Source organism: Giraffa tippelskirchi, chromosome 13 (assembly GCF_054371585.1).
Source record: "Giraffa tippelskirchi isolate mGirTip1 chromosome 13, T2T-mGirTip1v1.2.pri, whole genome shotgun sequence".
NCBI classification, from domain to species: domain Eukaryota; kingdom Metazoa; phylum Chordata; class Mammalia; order Artiodactyla; family Giraffidae; genus Giraffa; species Giraffa tippelskirchi.
Genome location: NC_137287.1, coordinates 44857611 through 44879022, shown reverse-complemented (window position 1 = coordinate 44879022; position 21412 = coordinate 44857611). Strand labels below are relative to the sequence as shown.

The 21412-nt window shown below is 38.9% G+C and overlaps 1 pseudogene; it reads right to left on the bottom strand.

Annotated features, from left to right (window-relative positions):
• Window positions 1-1722: 1722 nt before the first annotated feature.
• On the bottom strand, window positions 1723-13735 carry LOC145530936 (ankyrin repeat domain-containing protein 26-like; annotated as a pseudogene).
• Window positions 13736-21412: the final 7677 nt, after the last annotated feature.

The following is a 21412-nucleotide window of genomic DNA, read 5'->3' as shown; positions in this document are numbered from 1 at the left end:
GTGGCCACTGCTGAGTTTTCCAAATTTGCTGGCATATCGAGTGCAGCATTTTCACAGCATCATTTTTCAGGATTTGAAATAGCTCAACTGGAATTCCATCACCTCCACCAGCTTTGTTTGTAGTGATGCTTTCTAAGGCCCACTTGACTTCACATTCCAGGATGTCTGGCTCTAGGTGAGTGATCACACCATCGTGATTATCTGAGTCGTGAAGATCTTTTTTGTACAGTTCTTCTGTGTAGTCTTGCCACCTCTTCTTAATATCTTCTGCTTCTGTTAGGTCCATACCATTTTTGTCCTTTATCGAGCCCATCTTTGCATGAAATGTTCCCCTGGTATCTCTAATTTTCTTGAAGAGATCTCTAGTCTTTCCCAATATGTTGTTTTCCTCTATTTCTTTGCATTGAACTAAAGAGCCTCTTGATGAAAGTGAAAGTGGAGAGTGAAAAAGTTGGCTTAAAGCTCAATGTTCAGAAAACTAAGATCACGGCATCTGGTCCCATCACTTCATGGGAAATAGATAGGGAAACAGTGGAAACAGTGTCAGACTATTTTGGGGGCTCCAAAATCACTGCTGATGGTGACTGCAGCCATGAAGTTAAAAGACGTTTACTCCTTGGAAGGAAGTTTATGGCCAACCTAGATAGCATATTTAAAAGCAGAGACATTACTTTGCCAACAAAAGTCTGTCTAGCCAAGGCTATGGTTTTTCCAGTGGTCATGTATGGATGTGAGAGTTGGACAGTGAAGAAAGCTGAGCGTCAAAGAATTGATGCTTTTGAACTGTGGTGTTGGAGAAGACTCATGAGAGTCCCTTGGACTGCAAGGAGATCCAGCCAGTCCATCCTAAAGGAGATCAGTCCTGAGTGTTCATTGGAAGGACTGATGTTGAAGCTGAAACTCCAATACTTTGGCCACCTAATGCAAAGAGTTGACTCATTGGAAAAGACCCTAATGCTGGGAAGGATTGGGGGCAGGAGGAGAAGGGGATGACAGAGGATGAGATGGTTGGATGGCATCACTGACTCGATGGACATGGGTTTGGGTAAACTCCGGGAGTTGGTGATGGACAGGGAGGCCTGGCTTGCTGCAATTCATGGGGTCGCAAAGAGTCAGACACGACTGAGTGACTGAATTGAACTGAACTGAACTGAACTGAAGTAAAATAGTAATTAAAGATCTACTCTTGTATAAGAAAATAACAAAAAAATCCAGAAGCACAAATTATCTTCTGACTTAGGATCACAAGTTTGTTTAATTCATGAGAAGGGTTTCCCTTACGATTCCTTCAAATGAAGAAACACCCATATGTGGTCAGTGTTCAGACGTCCGTCAGTCACTTATGCTGAGGGGCAGAGAGCCTGCAGTGGGAGCAGCAGAGCTCGGAGATGATTATGAAGTGCGGCCAGAGTGAGACCATCAGAGAGTAAGTCAGACACCTCAATGTACACTTTCAGTTATTAGGCAATAAGATTCCATTTCTAAATTAGAGTTTAAATGCAGCTTTTCAAGAAAATTTTAGAATTTCATCAGTATCTCTTAAAAATGAGAAATCTTGGACCAAAAAAGATCACAAAATTTCTGTGTCCTTGATTACCACAGTCACTTATGGCTTTTACTTAGTGTGCATAAGTCAAATAAACAGCTCAGAAGTTCACCAAACAAGAATCACTTATCAGAAATCTGAAACTCAAGGCAAAAAGATAATAGAACTGCCCTTAGTCAAGTAAGTCTCAAAGCTGTTATGTAAAGGCATGGAATTGAGGTAGAAACCACTACACTTGCTCTTCGAGTAAGATTTCATTTGAGCACCAAAGTATTATAGAAATTTCTAACACAAGGGGACTCCAGAACTGACCTCGTGGTGAGAGTGCTCAGTAAAGATCTGTTCTGCTGCTTCTCCACCTCAAGTTTGGTGCTCATCTCTGCCAGCCTCTCATTAGTCCTGGGGAAGATGAAAAACACCAATTTCATTCATGCTTCCCTAAATGACTTGCATTTTTTAAGTTGCCGTATAGTAAATGGAATTAATTAATTAAACTGTTTGAACACTGAAAACACAGAGGAGACCTACTGTAAACAGTGACAGTTATAAGCTTGCTCTAAAGAGGTGCACATGTGTCTGGGGCTCCTCAAGTGACAAGTCACAGTGGGGACAGGAGAGAAAGGGCGTCAGAGAGAAAGGGAGGTGGGCTCACAGTGACACCTGCTGCCTCTGGGACACACCTGCCTCCAGGAAACAGTTCAGGGATGAAGAAACACACCTCCCACAAAGCCACGTTCAAGTGCTTCCTTTCACCACCCTTGTATACATGTTTCACTCGGAGAAATTAAGCATTTGGATCTGAAGAATCACCTAGAGCCACAATCTCGAGGGGAGGAGGAGAAAGTCAGTGAGTGAGACTGAAGAGAGCTGAAACAGCCCCAGGAACAATGACAAGCATCCCCTGCTTCTCCAAAGTTCACTTTATGTCACTTACTTCTACGAAGGGCCTATGTCAGCAACTGTTTTTGATTTTAAAAAAAATGTGAAGAGAATTTTTGGTTTCATTTCAAAAGGCAAAAAGTCAAAACAGCGTTCAGTGTATGTCTTTACAGCTAGAGGCATCGCGCTCCCCAAGCAGGGAGACCAGCCCCTCTGGGATCCTTCCCCGGAAGCCACACCCCACATCCCAGCATCAAGTCGCCACAGCCCTGAACCCTCTCTGGGAGCACCTGTGCTTCCCTTGTGTATACTTATTTTAGGCATCGACTAGCAGAATGTGTCCTCGGGTACCTGCTCCTTTGCTGTATGCTCTTTGGCTTTACGAAAGGCGTCCTAGGAGCGCTCTGCTTTTAGACGGCGGGGAAGCCTGGACTCAGCACTGCAGGTGGGATCTGCCCTTTCCAGCTTCCACACACCCCCTGTCAGATCACCATGCTAGCTTCAGCCACTCTGTGAATTACCCTGCCTTTCACCCCTGTGTGAATTCCCCCTATTTCACAAGCATGCTTTTAAGTAGTGTAGAAAAACTTGGTACAGTATTAACATAGATTGTCTTAGAGCGCCCTCTAGCAGTGACTATCTAGTTACCTTTCACGTCCTACTAATCTCATGCACCAGGCTCTATCAAAATTGGCCTTCAAGACAAAGTAATAGACTAAATTTATCTTCTGTGATTCTGTGTCTTGACTACTTGTTTGCTTTATTTGCCAATGACTTTCTGACTCCTAGTGCTTCTAGGCAGAGTTGCTTATATTTTTCCTACTCTGCTTTATTATAATCTTCTGGCAAAGTTTTCATCTTGACGAGTTCAGTTTCCAAGTCTTCAATTCTGAATTCCATCTGACTTCTTATGGAAACATTCTTCTTCTCTCGTAACTACTCTAAGTTCTCTTGAGATGCTGCCTGTATCTAAGGCAAATGTAAAAAGATAACATTTTTAAAATAATTATAACTTGGATAATTATACTTGTTCCCTTTAGTTTTGAGTCAGTGATTCAGAGGGCAATTTTAAATGTGAAAAATAAAGAGTGGAAGTTTAAAACAATTATCATCAATGTGAAGTGAATTAAATCTGAATTATAAAATTAAAGTGGAATCAATGTTATAGGAGTACTTATATAATCTGATAATTCAAAGACTATAAAGATCAACTGAAAATTTTAAACACTGAACAAGACAACTTAAGAATAATTCAAGAGGATGGTGCCAGTTCTAAACCACAATATTATCTTTTCCTCCTAATAGTCTTGCTGTATACCGATTGGTCTTATAAGTAAAAGGATTCTTTAGTGAAAATCATTCTGAAAGGTCCGTGTACTGATAACTGTGATGGAAACGGAAATATTTAAAGGGAGAAACAAGTGTCCCCTTCCTTCTAGAAATCTACAAAACAAACTGCTCTAAGGGAAGTAGAGGGAACACATAAACTGTATACATCGAAATGTAATGTACAGTGAGGTGAATTCAAGCACATGACAGATCAACAAATTAACCTGCAAAAATAGGTTGACTTCATTTCTCTACGAGATCCTGTCTCGCTCTTTCTTCAGTCTCCAGTATATACTGCTCTACTTGACTGTGTTCTATCATATTCAGTTCTATATGACTTTTGAGGGTCACTACTTCTTGCTGCAACTTCTTTTTCTTCTCTTCTAGTTTTTCACATTTCTTCTGCATTCCTTTCATAGATAATAACTCCTCTCAAAGGACTTGACTTTTCTGCATCCAGGTGCAGCCATTTTGAAGATGCAGTTCCCAGCTCTGCTGGAAGATTGTCAATCTTCAAGAAGAAAATAATACCATTTGGTAATGAGGCAAGTGGACTGAGCACAGCCTAACTCAAACACAGGATCAAATAAATATGATGGTATCTGTATTGTAGAATGTAGGACCAGGAATTATTCAGAGAATCAAGAAAGAAGTTCAAACCACCAAAAGTCAGAAAATATACTCTTCACTGTCATCATCTTTCTCACACAACATTTGCATTTGATTTTACACTTTTATTGTTCTACAATAAATATTTTTCTACCTTTCCTCTATAAAATGACTACAAGTCCCCTCTTAGTAGAACATATCTTACTCCTCCCCACCCCACCCCCATCTTAATGCCCCACGGTTTTCAAAGAAGTGCGAGGGATAATGTATTGGGTTATCTAGGGCTGAGTCAATAAATCCCTCCCAAAAGAAGACTGTGAAAACAAGACTCTAATTACTAAATCTGTAAATATGGATGCTAATCCCATAAGCCTTTTTCTGAACTACAAAGAATTTTTAGTCATTTGAACTGCATTCCAAAGCAGTTAAAGAAATTCCATTTCCTAAGAGTTTACTGAGATGATCCGTACATTTTTCTGAAGAGAAAAATGCCACATTCTGGTAATCCTTTGTTACTTTCCATTTATGCAAGACAAGGGCTGTGCGTATCAATAAATATTCCCTGTTAGTGTGTACTTAAACAAGATTCTCCCTCATAGAAAAAACGACGACAGCGTAAATTTAAGGGCTAAACTGCTTTTCACAGGCTAGATGACAAGGGCTGAAGAGAAAAGGCTCCATGAGAGCTGGACAGTCAGGAAAGCTCTGGAGGAGGAGAGACCGGGCACCAGGTCTGAATAAATGGAGGACTACCCAAGAGAAAAGAAACTGTAAAGACAGAAAGGACAGTCTGAGCAAAGGCAAGAAAAGGAGAAATCAGCCAGTGAACTCTGAGGATAAAATCCCACCACAGGGAAATAAAAACATGCCCACAAAGAAACATGTAAATCAATGTTCACAGCAGCATTATTAATAGCCCCAAAGTAGAAACAACCCAAAGCTCCATCACCTGATGATGGATACATGGCTTAGTCACATAGTGGTTATTGTTTGACAATCAACAGAAACGGAGCAACTGATACATGCTATCACATGGATGAACCTCGAAAACATGACGTCAAATGAGAAAAGTTAATCCCAAAGGAGCACATACTGTATGATTCCATTTATATAAAATACCCAGAATAAGCATGTCTCCAGAGACTGATATTAGACTGGGGGTTGCCTGGGACTGAGGAAGATGTGATGGGCATAGGTGGTGGCTAAGGGATGCAGGGTTTCTTTTGGGGGCTGATGGAAACGCTCTAAAATTGACTGTGGTCACAGGTGACACTTCTCTAGACTAAGAGAGACTGAACTACACATGTTGAGGGGGTGAATTCCATAATACGTGAATTATACCTCAATAGCTTTTTTAAAAAATTCAATGGCAGGATCTAGATAATCTTAATTCTCCAGTTAGGATGAACGTACTATACACCATCTGAGTACCTCCATGCCTTTATAGTATATCTAAAATGAAAAGAAAAGAAGGCAATGCCCGACTTCAACAGCTTTGTTTAATACCCTTTCTGCACAAGTTATTCTTAAATGCACAAAATAAATATATACAGAATTCTACAGCCTTTCACAAACGTGAAGACACGAAATGACAATTTTCTGGAACATTCCATTAAACATTATCCTCTGATTTTATCTGGCTTTCCTCATCACGGTAATATAGCTATCACTAAAAAAAGTCTATCAACTTCTGTGAAGAATGAGGCACAATTCCCAACCTTTCTAAGGGTATCTAATATAAGAAAAAAATATATAGTGCAAATGGCAGAATGAAAGTCAGAGTTTAAGAAACAAGTGCAGATTTAAAGATAATAAAACTGCAGCAAATTACTTGTAATGAAAATACGAAAGAAAGCTGTGAAATCAAAATGAGTGTCTTAAAACACTTTATCCTATGTATTGACCGTTGACACATCAAATTTCACACCACCTGACTTGTCAGTTGAAGTAAGTAAGTTGTTCCTAAAATCCTGTGCCTCAACTTCTAAGTTAGGACAATAACGTGACGTGACCTCCAGTGAAGTCTCGGAAATAGACTGCTTTCTTAGGGTATTGGCCAGTTCTTGTGGAAGTTGTCTCACAACTGCCTAATAAGATGCTCTGTCACTGAGCTTATAAAATCATTTTATTATTATGTTATGTTAATAATACAGAACGCCAACATATGTACTTTAATCTCATCTCACACGCTAGCAAAGTAATGCTCAAAATTCTCCAAGCCAGGCTTCAACACTTCACTTCGACAGTGAACCGAGACCTTCCAGATGTTCAAGCTGGATTTAGAAAAGGCAGAGGAGCCAGAGATCAAATTGCCAACATCCGCTGGATCATACAAAAAGCAAGAGAGTTCCAGGAAAGCATCTACTTCTGCTTTATTGACTGTGTCAAACCCTTTGACTGTGGATCACAACAAAGTGTGGAAAATTCTTCAAGAGACGGGAATACCAGACTACCTTACCTGCCTCCAGAAAAATCTGTATGCAGGTCAAGAAGCAACAGTTAGAACCAGACATGGAACAACAGACTGGTTCTAAATTGGGAAAAGAGTACATCAAGGCTGTATGTTGTTACCCCGCTTATTTAACTTAGATCAGAGGACATCATGCCAAAGCCGGGCTGGAGGAAGCACAAGCAGAAATCAAGATTTTCAGGAGAAATATCAGTAACCTCAGATATGCAGATGACAACAACTTTAGGGCAGAAAGCGAAGAGGAACTAAAGAGCCTCTTGATGAAAGTGAAAGAAGAGAGTGAAAAAGCTGGCTTGCAATTCAACATCGAAAAAACTAAGATCATGGCATCTGGTCCCATCACTTCATGGCAAATAGATGGGGAAACAGTGAAAACAGTAACAGACTTTATTTTCTTGGGCTCCAAGTCAATGCAGATGAGTGACCGAGGCATGAAATTAAGATGCTTGCTTCTTCCAAGAAAACTATGACAAAGCTAGACAGCATTATTAAAAAGTAGAGACATTACTTTATCGACAAAGGTCCATCTAGTCAAAGCTATGGTTTTTCCAGTAGTCATGTATGCATGTGAGAGTTGTGTCATCAAGAAAGCTGAGCACCAAAGAATTGACGCTTTTGAACACTGGTGTTGGAGAAGACTCTTGAGAGTCCCTTGGACTGCAAGGAGATCCAACCAGTCAGTCCTAAAGGAAATCAGTCCTGAATATTCATTGGAAGGACTGATACTGAAGGTCCAATACTTTGGCCACCTGATGCGAAGAACTGACTCATGGAAAAGACCCTGATGCTGGGAAAGACTGAAGGCAGGAGAAAAAGGGGATGACAGAGGATGAGATGGCTAGATGGCATCACTGACTCGATGGACATGAGTTTGAGCAAGCTCCGGGAGTTGGTGATGGACAGGGAAGCCTGATGAGCTGCATGCAGTCCATGGGATCACAAAGAATGAAGACATGACTGAGCGACAACTAAACTGAACTGAGGGACTTTGAAAACTATCACCACAGACATCTTCTCACCTTCTTTTCCCTCCTCACTGAATCTGGTTACAGACACAGAAGTGGCCACCCTCCGGCCTTCCTTATATTAAGTTACTCAGAAAAAAGATGCAGACCCGCTGTCCACGCCCTGCCCCTCCCAATAAATCTGCAGAGCTTCACCACCTCATGTCCAGAAAGAAATAGGTGTGAATGTGGGACAAGTGGTGGAAAATTCCATGATATGGAACATTTTGCCTTGCTTTATTAGAGGTTTGATTAACTTCAGAGATCTTCACATATTCTATCCAGTGCTCAGATCTTTCCAATAGATTCCTATCTCAGTGAAAAAATGAGACCATTCCCTTGTGGCTTATCTATTTTATATCTAGTAGTGTGTCTATGTTAATTCCAAACTCCTAATTTATCCCTCCTCCCTACCTTTCCCCTTGGCTAACCACAAGGACCAGCATAGCACAGGGAACTCTACTCAATATTCTGTAGTCACCTACATGGGAAAAAGGATCTAAAAAAGATTGGATATATGTCTACATATAACTGAATCAACTTGCTGCACATCTGAAACTAATACAAAATTGGAAATCAAGTACATTCCAATATAAAAGAAAAATGAAATTTAAAAAATGAGGTTTTTCCCATGGCCTTCAAGGAGCCTCGATAACCTGGCCTCCACCTGTCTCCGGACCGCAGCCCCTACAGCCCTCTCCCTGACTCACTCCATTCCTGCTGCTCTCAAATCCTGACACCTTTCAGTCTTAGTGGACACGCATGTATCCAAACGATAGTAATCATCCTTAAAGTGAGAATTCTCCAAGCCGGGCTTCAACAGTACGTGAAACGTGAACTTCCAGATGTTCAAGCTGGCTTTAGAAAAGGGAGAGGAACCAGAGATCAAATTGTCAACATCCGTTGGATCATTGAAAAAGCAAGAGAGTTCCAGAAAAACATCTACTTCTGCTTTATTGACTATGATAAATCCTTTGACTCTGTGGATCACCAGAAACTGTGGAAAATTCTTAAAGAGATGGGGATACCAGACCACCTGACCTGCTTCCTCTGAAATCTGTATGCAGGTCAGGAAGCAACAGTTAGAACTGGACATGGAACAACAGACAGGTTCCAAATTGGGAAAGGAGTACGTCAAGGCTGTATATTGTCACCCTGCTTATTTAACTTATATGCTGGGCTGGATGAAGCACAAGCTGGAATCAAGATTGCTGGGAGAAATATTGATAACCTCAGATATGCAGATGACACCAGCCTTATGACAGAAAGTGAAGAAGAACTAAAGAGCCTCTAGATGAAAGTGAAAGAGGAGAGTGAAAAAGTTGGCTTAAAGCTCAACATTCAGAAAACTAAGATCATAGCATCCAGTCTCATCACTTCATGGCAAATAGATGGAGAAACAGTGGAAACAGTGATAGACTTTATTTTTTTCGGGCTCCAAAATCACTGCTGATGGTGATTGCAGCAATGAAATTAAAAGATGCTTACTCCTTGGAAGCAAAGTCATGACCAACCTAGACAGCATACTAAAAAGCAGAGACATTACACTGCCAACAAAGGTCCTTCTAGTCAAGGCTATGGTTTTTCCAGTAGTCACGTATGGATGTGAGAGTTGGACTATAAAGAAAGCTAAGCGCAGATGAATTGATGCTTTTCAACTGTGGTGTTGGAGAAGACTCCTGAGAGTCCCTTGGACTGCAAGGAGATCCAACCAGTCAATACTAAAGGAAATCAGTCCTCAATATTCACTGGAAGGACTGATGCTGAAGCTGAAACTCCAATACTTTGGCCACCTGTTGCAAACAACTGACTGATTTGAAAAGACCTTGATGCTGAGAAAGATTGAGGGCAGGAGGAGAAGGGGATGACAGAGGATAAGATGGTTGGATGGCATCACCGACTCAATGGATATGAGTTTGAATAAACTCCAAATGTTGGTGATGGACAGGGAGGCCTGGCGTGCTGCAGTCCATGGGGTCGTAAAGAGTTGGACATGACTGAGTGACTGAACTGAACTGATTGAACTGAAAATGAGAATTATGAGCAAATTGTTCGCAAAAATGTTCTAAGTAAATCATAAATAGCAGATGGAAGAGTAAATCAAGAAGGGCTTGGGTAAAGCTCACCAGTTGAGTCCCAAATTATGATTTAATGACAAGTAGATGCCTTTAATGCTTTTAATGACAAGTAGATGCAAAGACAGGCTCGATAAAGGACACAAATGGTATGGACCTAACAGAAATAGAAGATATTAAGAAGAGGTGGCAAGAATACACAGAAGAACTGTACAAAAAAGATCTTCATGACCCAGATAATCACGATGGTGTGATCACTCACCTAGAGCCAGACATCCTGGAATGTGAAGTCAAGTGGGCCTTAGAAAGCATCACTACGAACAAAGCTAGTGGAGGTGATGGAATTCCAGTTGAGCTATTTCAAATCCTCAAAGGTGATGCTGTGAAAGTGCTGCACTCGATATGCCAGCAAATTTGGAAAACTCAGCAGTGGCCACAGGACTGGAAAAGGTCAGTTTTCGTTCCAATCCCAAAGAAAGGCAATGCCAAAGAATGCTCAAACTACCGCACAATTACACTCATCTCACATGCTAGTAAAGTAATGCTCAAAATTCTCCAAGCCAGGCTTCAGCAATACATGAACTGTGAACTTCCAGATGTTCAAACTGGTTTTAGAAAAGGCAGAGGAACCAGAGATCAAATTGCCAATATCCGCTGGATCATCGAAAAAGCAAGAGAGTTCCAGAAAAACATCTATTTCTGCCTTATTGACTATGCCAAAGCCTCTGACTGTGTGGATCACAATAAACTGTGGAAAATTCTGAAAGAGATGGGAATACCAGACCATCTGACTTGTCTCTTGAGAAACCTGTATGCAGGTCAGGAAGCAACAGTTAGAACTGGACATGGAACAACAGACTGGTTCCAAATAGGAAAAGGAGTATGTCAAGGCTGTATATTGTCACCCTGCTTATTTAACTTATATGCAGAGCACATCATGAGAAACGCTGGGCTGGAAGAAACACAGCTGGAATCAAGATTGCTGGGAGAAATATAAATAACCTCAGATATGCAGATGACACCACCCTTATGGCAGAAAGTGAAGAAGAACTAAAGAGCCTCTTGATGAAGGTGAAAGAGGAGAGTGAAAAAGTTGGCTTAAGGCTCAACGTTCAGAAAACTAAGATCATGGCATCTGGTCCCATCACTTCATGGGAAATAGATGGGGAAACAGTGTCAGACTTTATTTTTTGGGGCTCCAGAATCACTGCTGATGGTGACTGCAGCCATGAAATTAAAAGATGCTTACTCCTTGGAAGGAAGGTTATGGCCAACCTAGATAGCATATTTAAAAGCAGAGACATTACTTTGCCAAGAAAAGTCCGTCTAGTCAAGGCTATGGTTTTTCCAGTGGTCATGTATGGATGTGAGAGTTGGACAGTGAAGAAAGCTGAGCGCTGAAGAATTGATGCTTTTGAACTGTGGTGTTGGAGAAGACTCGTGAGAGTCCCTTGGACTGCAAGGAGATCCAATCAATCCATCCTAAAAGAGATCAATCCTGGGTGTTCATTGGAAGGTCTGATGTTGAAGGTGAAACTCCAATACTTTGGCCACCTCATGCAAAGGGTTGACTCATTGGAAAAGACCCTAATGCTGGGTAGGATTGGGGGCGGGAGGAGAAGGGGACGACAGAGGATGAGATGGTTGGATGGCATCACCGACTCGATGGACATGGGTTTGGGTAGACTCCGGGAGTTGGTGATGGACAGAGAGGCCTGGCGTGCTGCAATTCATGGGGTCGCAAAGAGTCAGACACGACTGAGCGACTGAACTGAACTGAACTGAGATGCCTTTAAACAGTTGACAGCCCATAAGAATAAATGAGTCAAGGCTGAAATATTTCCCAAATTAAGTTGACATGAATAAAAATAACATCATCCCAAGTAATGTGACAAATACTCCAATAAACATCACCACTTGCTAGCTTTGAAAAAAATACATCTGATACCTAACCTGTACAGCTACCCCAAAGTGAGAGCCTTAGCTCTGTACATATCTAAACAGATTAAATTTTGTAAAAAATTTTCTTGAGAATATGCTACTGTTCTAACATTGTAATAGTCCACTACGAGAATTATACCTATTGATAGCTACACTAAGCACTTCTACAAACATCAGTTAACTCATTAGCTATAATGATTCTGGAAAGGAAGAAGTTAGAAATATAAGCTGCAGGTTTTTCACCAGGTCTTCTGACTCTACTAGTCCTCTTACATCAAACCACAGTTACTTCTCTAGTACAAACATATCAATACAAAATAAGCCTCTTATTTCACTCATGGTGCATACACTAATGGTAAATAGGTAAAATTTAGAGCGCTCTTCTTAGACAATCATGAGATTATTTGCTGCTTCCATAACTTTCAATACTTTTTTGTAATGTTTAAAACAGTAAGATAGGGCGAAAGACAATGAAAAACACATATTAATTCTCACTAAATATATATTATGTCATACCTATCACTGTTTTCAAAAGTTCCTGGTACTAAAATAGGACACTACATAGAGCAAAGTGTTAATTTTCTCACAAGAATGACATGCAAAATACAGCCTCTGAATTGCCTATACTTTTCCTCCTTACCATCAGTGGAAGTTATAAACTACCCTAATGATCTATCAAGGAAGTGAAATCGCTGCCAAAAATTAAGAGTATCTATTGCTAGTAGCAAGAGGTATGGTTTTTTTTCTTGGTGGGGGAGCAGAGGAGGCAGGACTTTTATAAGTTTATTCTGAAGAAGTTACTTTTTAAAGTGTTCAAAAATATTTTGACAACTGATCTTGCAGTTTTTACAAATTGGAAAACTGTAAATGATGTGCAAAGGTCGTTAACAGGGCATTGGTTAAAGAAATGACAGTGGAGCCAAGAAGAGACTCTGATTTAGACACTGAAGGTGATGACGTGTATGGAGTAACAGACACGCTCACTCCAAAGCAAAGGGATTTGGGTGTGTAGCGCAGTCGATGGGGGAGCACATGCCGTCTTCCTGGCCTAAACTGCCGGCTCCTCTGATACAGTTGCAATAAATTTGAGATCAATTCCTATGGAAAATATTAAAGGCCTCTCCTTGGATGAAGTCACCGTATGTCCCTACCTGACTGCTGTAGACAAATGGATCTGAATTACAAATATTACTTTATCCGACACTTGAAAAATGTCATCCCTCCTCAAAATATAGATGTATAGGCTTTCACAAGTCTCTATACTTTCTATGGTGCACACTCTTCGTTTATAAAATATATACATACACAAATACATACACACACATAAATGACTACAGAAAATACCTCAGAGTTCATTTCCTTATTAGTCATTTCTTTCTGCTTTTGTTTGGCAAGCTGATTGGCCAGGATTCCCTCCTGTAAGATTCTGGCATTCCGTTCTCCAGAAAGCTGCTTCTGAGTGTCATGTCGCTCTTCCATAACCTGGAGAGACATTATATGAAGTTTTTGGGCCCATATCATTAAAAGAAAAAAATAAAAACAGTTAAAAGCTTACAAGCAGAATATAAAATGAAATAAAGCTGTTTAAAGGAAGTAGCCTTTTAAAGCACAAGGATCTTTATCCCACATGACTGACTTGGATCTTAATTTAAATGTCTGCTAAATTTATCACAGAGCAAAAACATGCAGATATAGTATTGTGAAAGAAAATTTCTTTACAAAGCATTTAACTAGTTCCTTCACAGTTTCCAGGCAAGTTAGCCTGTATTTAAACATTTAAAAAGCCAAAATCTATACATGCATTGGAATTAAGAAGATTACTTTGTCTAATGTATCAAAAGTGCCAATCATTATGTTAATAATTAAGCCAAGTTACCTCCATCCCTCCACTCAGAAAACACATCAGTTCAGTTCAGTTCAGTCGCTCAGTCGTGTCCGACTATTTGCAACCCCATGAATTGCAGCACGCCAGGCCTCCCTGTCCATCACCAACCCCCGGAGTTTACCCAAACCCATGTCCATCGAGTCGGTGATGCCATCCAACCATCTCATCCTCTGTCATCCCCTTCTCCTCCTGCCCCCAATCCTACCCAGCATTAGGGTCTTTTCCAATGAGTCAACTCTTCGCATGAGGTGGCCAAAGTATTGGAGTTTCAGCTTCAACATCAGTCCTTCCAATGAACATCCAGGACTGATCTCCTTTAGGATGGACTGGTTGGATCTCCTTGCAGTCCAAGGGACTCTCAAGAGTCTTCTCCAACACCACAGTTCAAAAGCATCAATTCTTCAGCGCTCAGCTTTCTTCACCGTCCAACTCTCACATCCATACATGACCACTGGAAAAACCATAGCCTTGGCTAGACGGACGTTTCTTGGCAAAGTAATGTCTCTGCTTTTAAATATGCCATCTATGTTGGTCATAACCTTCCTTCCAAGGAGTAAGCATCTTTTAATTTCATGGCTGCAATCACAATCTGCAGTGATTTTGGAGCCCCCCAAAATAAAGTCTGACACTGTTTCCACTGTTTCCCCATCTACTTCCCATGAAGCAATGGGACCATATGCCATGATCTTAGTTTTCTGAACGTTGAGCTTTAAGCCAACTTTTTCACTCTCCCCTTTCACTTTCATCAAGAGGCTCTTTAGTTCTTTGCTTTCTGCCATAAGGGTGGTGTCATCTGCATATCTGAGGTTATCAATATTTCTCCCAGCAATCTTGATTCCAGCTTGTGTTTCTTCCAGCCCAGCGTTTCTCATGATGTGCTCCGCATATAAGTTAAATAAGCAGGATGACAATATACAGCCTTGACGTACTCCTTTTCCTATTTGGAACCAGTCTGTTGTTCGATGTCCAGTTCTAACTGTTGCTTCCTGATCTGCATACAGGTTTCTCAAGAGACAGATCAGATGGTCTGATATTCCCATCTCTTTCAGAATTTTCCACATATACATCATCTGCTAGAAGCCAAGAATGGCAAGAAACTAATCACTTAAACTCTGAATGTCACAGTTCATACCTAGGTTGGGATAACATTTTGTTTGAAATCTAAATAATACATATTAAATAAAAGGGATATTATAAATAATATTGATGAAATGGTGTTAGATTTTTGAGATTTTCACCAACGATTACTCTACCTGATTCAGATCATTTCTCAGTCTTCAGTTCCATCTAGTGCTCTGAGAGTGAGTTCAAGTTTCTGTTTCATTTCAACTTCTTTACTATATTGGTCTTCCTTTCTTCTTGCTGCTGCTGCTGCTAAGTTGCTTCATTCGTGTCCGACTCTGTGTGACCCCACAGACGGCAGCCCACCAGGCTCCCCCGTCCCTGGGATTCTCCAGGCAAGAACACTGGAGTGGGTTGCCATTTCCTTCTCCAGTGCCTGAAAGGGAAAAGTGAAAGTGAAGTTGCTCAGTTGTGTCTGACTCTTCTCGACCCCATGGACTGCAGCCTACCAGGCTCCTCCATCCATGGGATTGTCCAGGCAAGTGTACTGTAGTGGGGTGCCATTGCCTTCTCCGCCTTTCTTCTTAACTGCTCCGTAATCTTTTCATATAACATATCAGCATTTCTTCTATTCTCTTCTTCTTGCTTTAAGGTCAACCTGCAAAATTTATAGAGCTCTGCTTAAAAAAACATGAGACTATTTGCTGCTGCAGTAACTTTCATTCCCTCTTCATAATGTTTAAAATAGCAAAATGGGGGGAATACAATGAAGAACACTTAATAATGATCACTGTTTTCATGCAGAGGGTTAAGAATAAAACAGCATAATTTTTTTTTTCTTTTCTGTCTTGAGAAAAATGGCTACTTCATACTTCTGTTGGGGGGAATGAAGAGTAATCTAAACTTTCTTAAGAATAGTTTAGAAATATGGATCAAAGACCATTTCCAAATGTTCTCATACTTTAACCAAATGATACACTATTATTAAAGAAAATTAATTCAAAATAATTAGAAATGTAGAAACGAATCTATAGAAAAGACGTTCCTTGCAGTTTTAAACATGATACAGTAAAGTGAAAAACAACGGAAAGTCAATCTGTTGAATCATGAATGAGGTTTCCGTTATGGTGGACTTCTGTATGATCATGAAAATGATGATTTGGAAAAATATACATTAAGTCATTAGAAGCATTCACTGTTAAGAACTTACATTATTTCCATGAATTTCACACTCCACAATACTAATGACATATTCTCCCCTGTAAAATCCCAGAGGGTAAGTTAAAAATTATAACACAGCTACGTCTCTGCAGTATTAAAGTAAATAACAGTTCAAATATTTCTTTAAAACTAGGATGTGCAGTACCTCAAGCTGCTGAGCTCTCGTTGCCACTCCACTTTCTGATGCCCTAACTGTGATTCACTTCTTTTCTTTCGGACAGTTCTTTCTGTAGCTCACCAACCTTATTTTCCAGTTTTTTAATTCCTTCTCTAAGTAGTTCACAGTGGCTTTTTCAAAGCTCCATTTATCTTTCACACGAAAGAATTGCATCCTGAATTTTCAACAAGCTAACACAATCTGCAACAAGAAGAAAACACAGAGAAACAAGAAACACATTGATATGAGTAATTTTTTAGTATAAAGGACGGTGCCTTACATGTTCACTCCTCCATACACTGAACAAATATTGAGTGTCTATCAAGTGGAAGACATTATTCTAAGCTCTCCAGATAAAACAGATGACCCTGGCTCTCGTTTAGCTTGCAGTATAGTAGAAGAGAAAGAGAAATAAAATAATTACATACATATATAAATAATCATCATAAATTCAGGTACAGTAAGAATGATCAGAGGCTCAGCGTATACACTCACTTTCTCTGTCTTTTAATATAAAACATATTTCTAAGATGCACAGCACTGTAATATATCCGTAGCTTTAGAGCAGTACTAGACAAGGTGTGCATGTATTACTACACTATACACAAATAAGCTTTGTATTGGTATTTACACTACAGTCCTACCTTTATACCTCAAGCCAAGTGGTTCTACTTGCAATGTGGAATTCTTCAGAGTAAAGACATCACCATCCCAGGAAGCACTTTCAGATGACTGATTAAGTCACTCAGGTAGCTCACGTCATTAATCTGTGCTTTGACCTACACATAAATAATACTGTTTCACAGTGTCCTTAAAATATTTATAAAATATACTAACTGTACAAAGGTGATAAATACTTCTTCATTAAATCAAAAACAGACACTTCTTAAAAGGACAGATTTTTATCAAAACAACAATTTGATCAAGAGTGTTTCTAAATTAAGTTCTCAAAGTGTATGTCTGTACAACAAATGAAGATTTTCTGTTTTGCCACTATTCCTTTTACAAAATACTTTTTACTAGGATAATATTTTTTATAATTAACTTTTTTATTATACTTTGTTCTTTTCTTTTCTTTTTTTTTTTATAAATTTATTTATAAAAGATGTTTTCTTTGCAGTTCTAAAATAACAAATGATTCTTTTCAGGCTAATATTAAATACTTAAAAATACAAACAATACCTAAACTTTGGCTTTTTATATAAAACCTTTGCACTGGGAAGTAGTTTTTTACTAAAGGATTAAACAATAAATAAGAGTAGCATTAATGAACAAAGAAAATATGAGTAATACTAATAAAGCATTGAATTTAGATCAAAGGAAAAGGAAAAACATAACATTACTTGTGTTATTTGATAGGAAGCAGTATACCAGGGTTTTTGGCAGTTGTCATTTTCAATAAGAACTACCTTTTATGGCAATAAAACCTATCTGGGAGGTATTCCTTAATTTCTTATAAGAAAGAAACCCATTTTTAAGAAAACCATAATAACCATGATATTAGCCTTCTGAGGACTTCCTATGCAACTGCTATGCATTATTATAAGCACTTGACATGTCATAAGGCATTTTTAATCCTCACAGTAATGCTTGGAGATAGGTAATACATCAGGTCCTCTACACAGGGAGAAATGGAGCATGGAAAGGCTGAGGATCTTGCCCAAGTCCACACAGCAGGTCACCAACAGACCCAGAATTCAAACCCAGGAAATCTGGCCTCAACACTGCGGTACCAAAACATGCTGAGAAAGTAAGATTTAAATAAGTCTTTCTAAGTAATATGACAGCAAATGAATCTATATTATTATTCCATGTCTACCAATAACTATAAATAATAATTTCTGAATCTTAACATATTTCTAAAAAAATCAAACATCTTTCCATGTAGGCAATATTGGAAATCTACTTGCAATAAAGACTTGCTTTTTGTAAAGAAATTCATCAATAGGCCTTCATGTAACCATTCTGCTGTTTCTTCATGCATCTGACATGCACTTATTGAGCACACAATATGTGTTAACGACACTCTTAGTATGGGAAGGATGGTTTTAGTAATTTAGAACTTTATGATCCAAAAATAATAATTAATGAAAGACTGTCAATAGCTCTTTCTACTGAAAAGAAACAAAAATTTCCCTTTTTCCCAGGAATTTATAAACAATATGAAGTTAATATGATGTGATGTTTCAGAGTACCTTACAAAACCATAGCTACTCACAATGATACGATCATCCAGAATCATCAAGGAATGATTAAATCCTATTCAGTACAGCCTAAGTGTTTGTATATTCATGATTCTATAATTTTTAAAAATCTATGTATGATAGAATTAATTGAAGTAATCATCTGCATATTAAATTACATAAGCATATTACACTTTAGAACCAATGAACAAGCCCTTACCATAAAACTATACATGAACAGAAGTATTATGTATAATTAGCTTACTGTAATAGTTTAAGGATAATGTCATACAATCAATAAGCTTTCTAGTATTAGAAATGCAAACAAGATTCAACTCAATAAACACGTCCTCTGCTGGCTCATTCCTAACAGCATATGTACGCTAAAAGCTCCCCTCTGAATATAAAACAAGAAACTCTTTTGAACTCCCCATTCCTCTTCAGTTACCATCCAGTTCTCCATTGCCTGTCCCAGGAAATAGTGCCTATGGAGCTGTTTAAGTGTATTCGCTACAGTTCAGCTTCCAAGGAGACTAGTCGCTGAAATGACTTCTGGCCAAAGGCACTCGTCTTCATCTTACCCTTTCGCGGTTAAGTGAAAAATAACTTGCCTTACCTGAAAATAGGAGAAAAACATGAACTCAAAACCCAGTTTTGTTCCTGTTTGTTTGAATTAATTCATGTATATTAAATCTACCAAAAATGAATTAGGAGATGATTTTTAATGCTATAAAGGCTGACTTCCCTTAAAAATATTTCCCCTCACTATATCTTAAACAGGGAGTCCCTACAGCCCATTTGAAAGTTTTTTGTTTTTTTTTTAAGGACTAATATCTGGAGAACAGACAAACTTTGTATTACTAGGAGCCAAAATCTATTAACACTAATTAGAAAGAGGAACCAATTCCTAAATTAATGCAAATTATTTATAATGATAATGTTATACATCAATACATATTACCTGCTTACATTCAGTTATGTGTGTGCTCAGTCCTGTCTGTGACTCTTTGCATCCCCTAGGACTGTAGCTTGCCCGGATCCTCTGTCCATGGGGACTCTCCAGGCAAGAATACGGACTGGGTTGCCACAACCTCCTTCAGGGGATCGTCCGAACCCAGGGATTGAACCCAGATCTCCCAACAATACTGGAATGGGTATCCTATCCTTTTCACCAGGGGAACTTCCTGACCTAGGAATTGAACTGAGGTCTCCTGCATTGCAGGTGGGTTCTTTACCAGCTGAGCTACCTGGGAAGCCCCTACATTCAGTTATATTAAATCCTAACAGCCACCGATGAAAGTGGATAAAGCATTTTTAATAATATTTACTGATTTCCCACCGGGAAATGAAATAAGTTATAAAGTTATTATTTGTACCCTAACAACAAAGGTCCAATCTGGAAGGTTCAATTATTTTAATAGGCAGTTGGGCTGATTCTATGACCTACTCTGTCACTGAATGTTCATCCTTAAGTCCATCCTAAAGGAGGTCAGTCCTGAGTATTCATTGGAAGGACTGCTTTTGAAGCTGAAACTCCAATACTTTGGCCATCTGATGCAAAGAGCTGACTCATTTGAAATGACCCTGATGCTGGGAAAGACTGAAGGCAGAAGAAGAGGGGACAACAGAGGATGAGATGGTTGGAAGGCATCACAGACTCAATGCACATGAGTTTGGGTAAACTCTGAGAATTGGTGATGGACAGGGAGGCCTGACATGCTGCAGTCCCCAGGGTCACAAAGAGTTGGAAACGACTGAGCGACTGAACTGAATTGAATTGAACTGAAGTCAACTATGCCAAGATATCAGACAGAATGAATCTTTAGTCTTGGTATCAGTGACTGGCAATTTCAACGGAAAACCTTGACCACTGGCAATGACTTCTCTTTACATGTATCTAGGTCAGGGACCATCATTGTCCTATTGTTCATAAATTCAACTCTTTAATCCTATGATTCAGTATTTGATCTCACCTTCTTTATCATATAAAGAAATTATAAAAATGGAAGAAGTAAACCAATAGCCAAGAGAGTTTTTTGCCTCAATTCCAAAGACAAGCTATAAATAATAGATTCTAACAATATTTTAAGTTTTCTAATTGAAGTGCTATAAAAACTTAAGTGATAATCTGTCAATTTTAAAAGGCTACTTTTGAAAGGTAATTTTATTTGTTATGAACTCTGTTGCAAACTGTATTATATTGTTAAAGACAGAAAACAGTATTAAACCAGAAATTTAAATTTACATTTTTACATACCTGTGAATGGTTATTTTCATCTCCATCAGATTTTTCTTGTTCTTCCTCTCATGTCATTTCTAAGTCCAGTTCTGCTGACAAATCTGTAAGTTTTGTTAAAATTACTTAGAATATTTAGATAAAAGACAGAATATTTAAAACATCGATTTAAAACATTGTATCAAATGACAGCTTATATCAATCTTAATCTTCAGCTGAATATTTGCTTCTTTAAGAAATACTTCCAATGATCTAAAACTTCAAGAAACCTTTTGGGAAATACCAGAATTCATCAGGTTACAGGCACACAATATCTCAAAGATTCACTCACAAACCTTCATCCAAACATCAGTGAACAAAACAATCAGAAAACAAACAAAATTTCAAAATACAGGACAGACAAATAAAGCCACAATATCTTCTCTACTTCATAACAGGACCTTTATACCAACACACCAAGCTTCAACAGCAACATTATTCATGGTTTACAAAATTCCTGTTACTTTTTTTTCCTTTTCTCAATTCCTTAAATTGAAATGCTCCTTTCCCAACAAATTACTTTTCACCTTTTAAGACTCAGCCTGCTTTGTAAAGTTGTCCTTGATTACAGCCGTCTTTCCCCAGATAAACAGGCATCTCTTTCCTTGTACCTACCTTAGGACTTTATAGATTTTTCAAGTGTATCTGCATCACCTGAATGTAAATTATTTCTTCACATGTCTACCCTCTTGGCTCTTAGACTGCAGAGGACAAGCTCTTAAAAATCATCCTGGTATACATAAGTCTTTAGTGCTTTTATTCAATAATTATTTTTT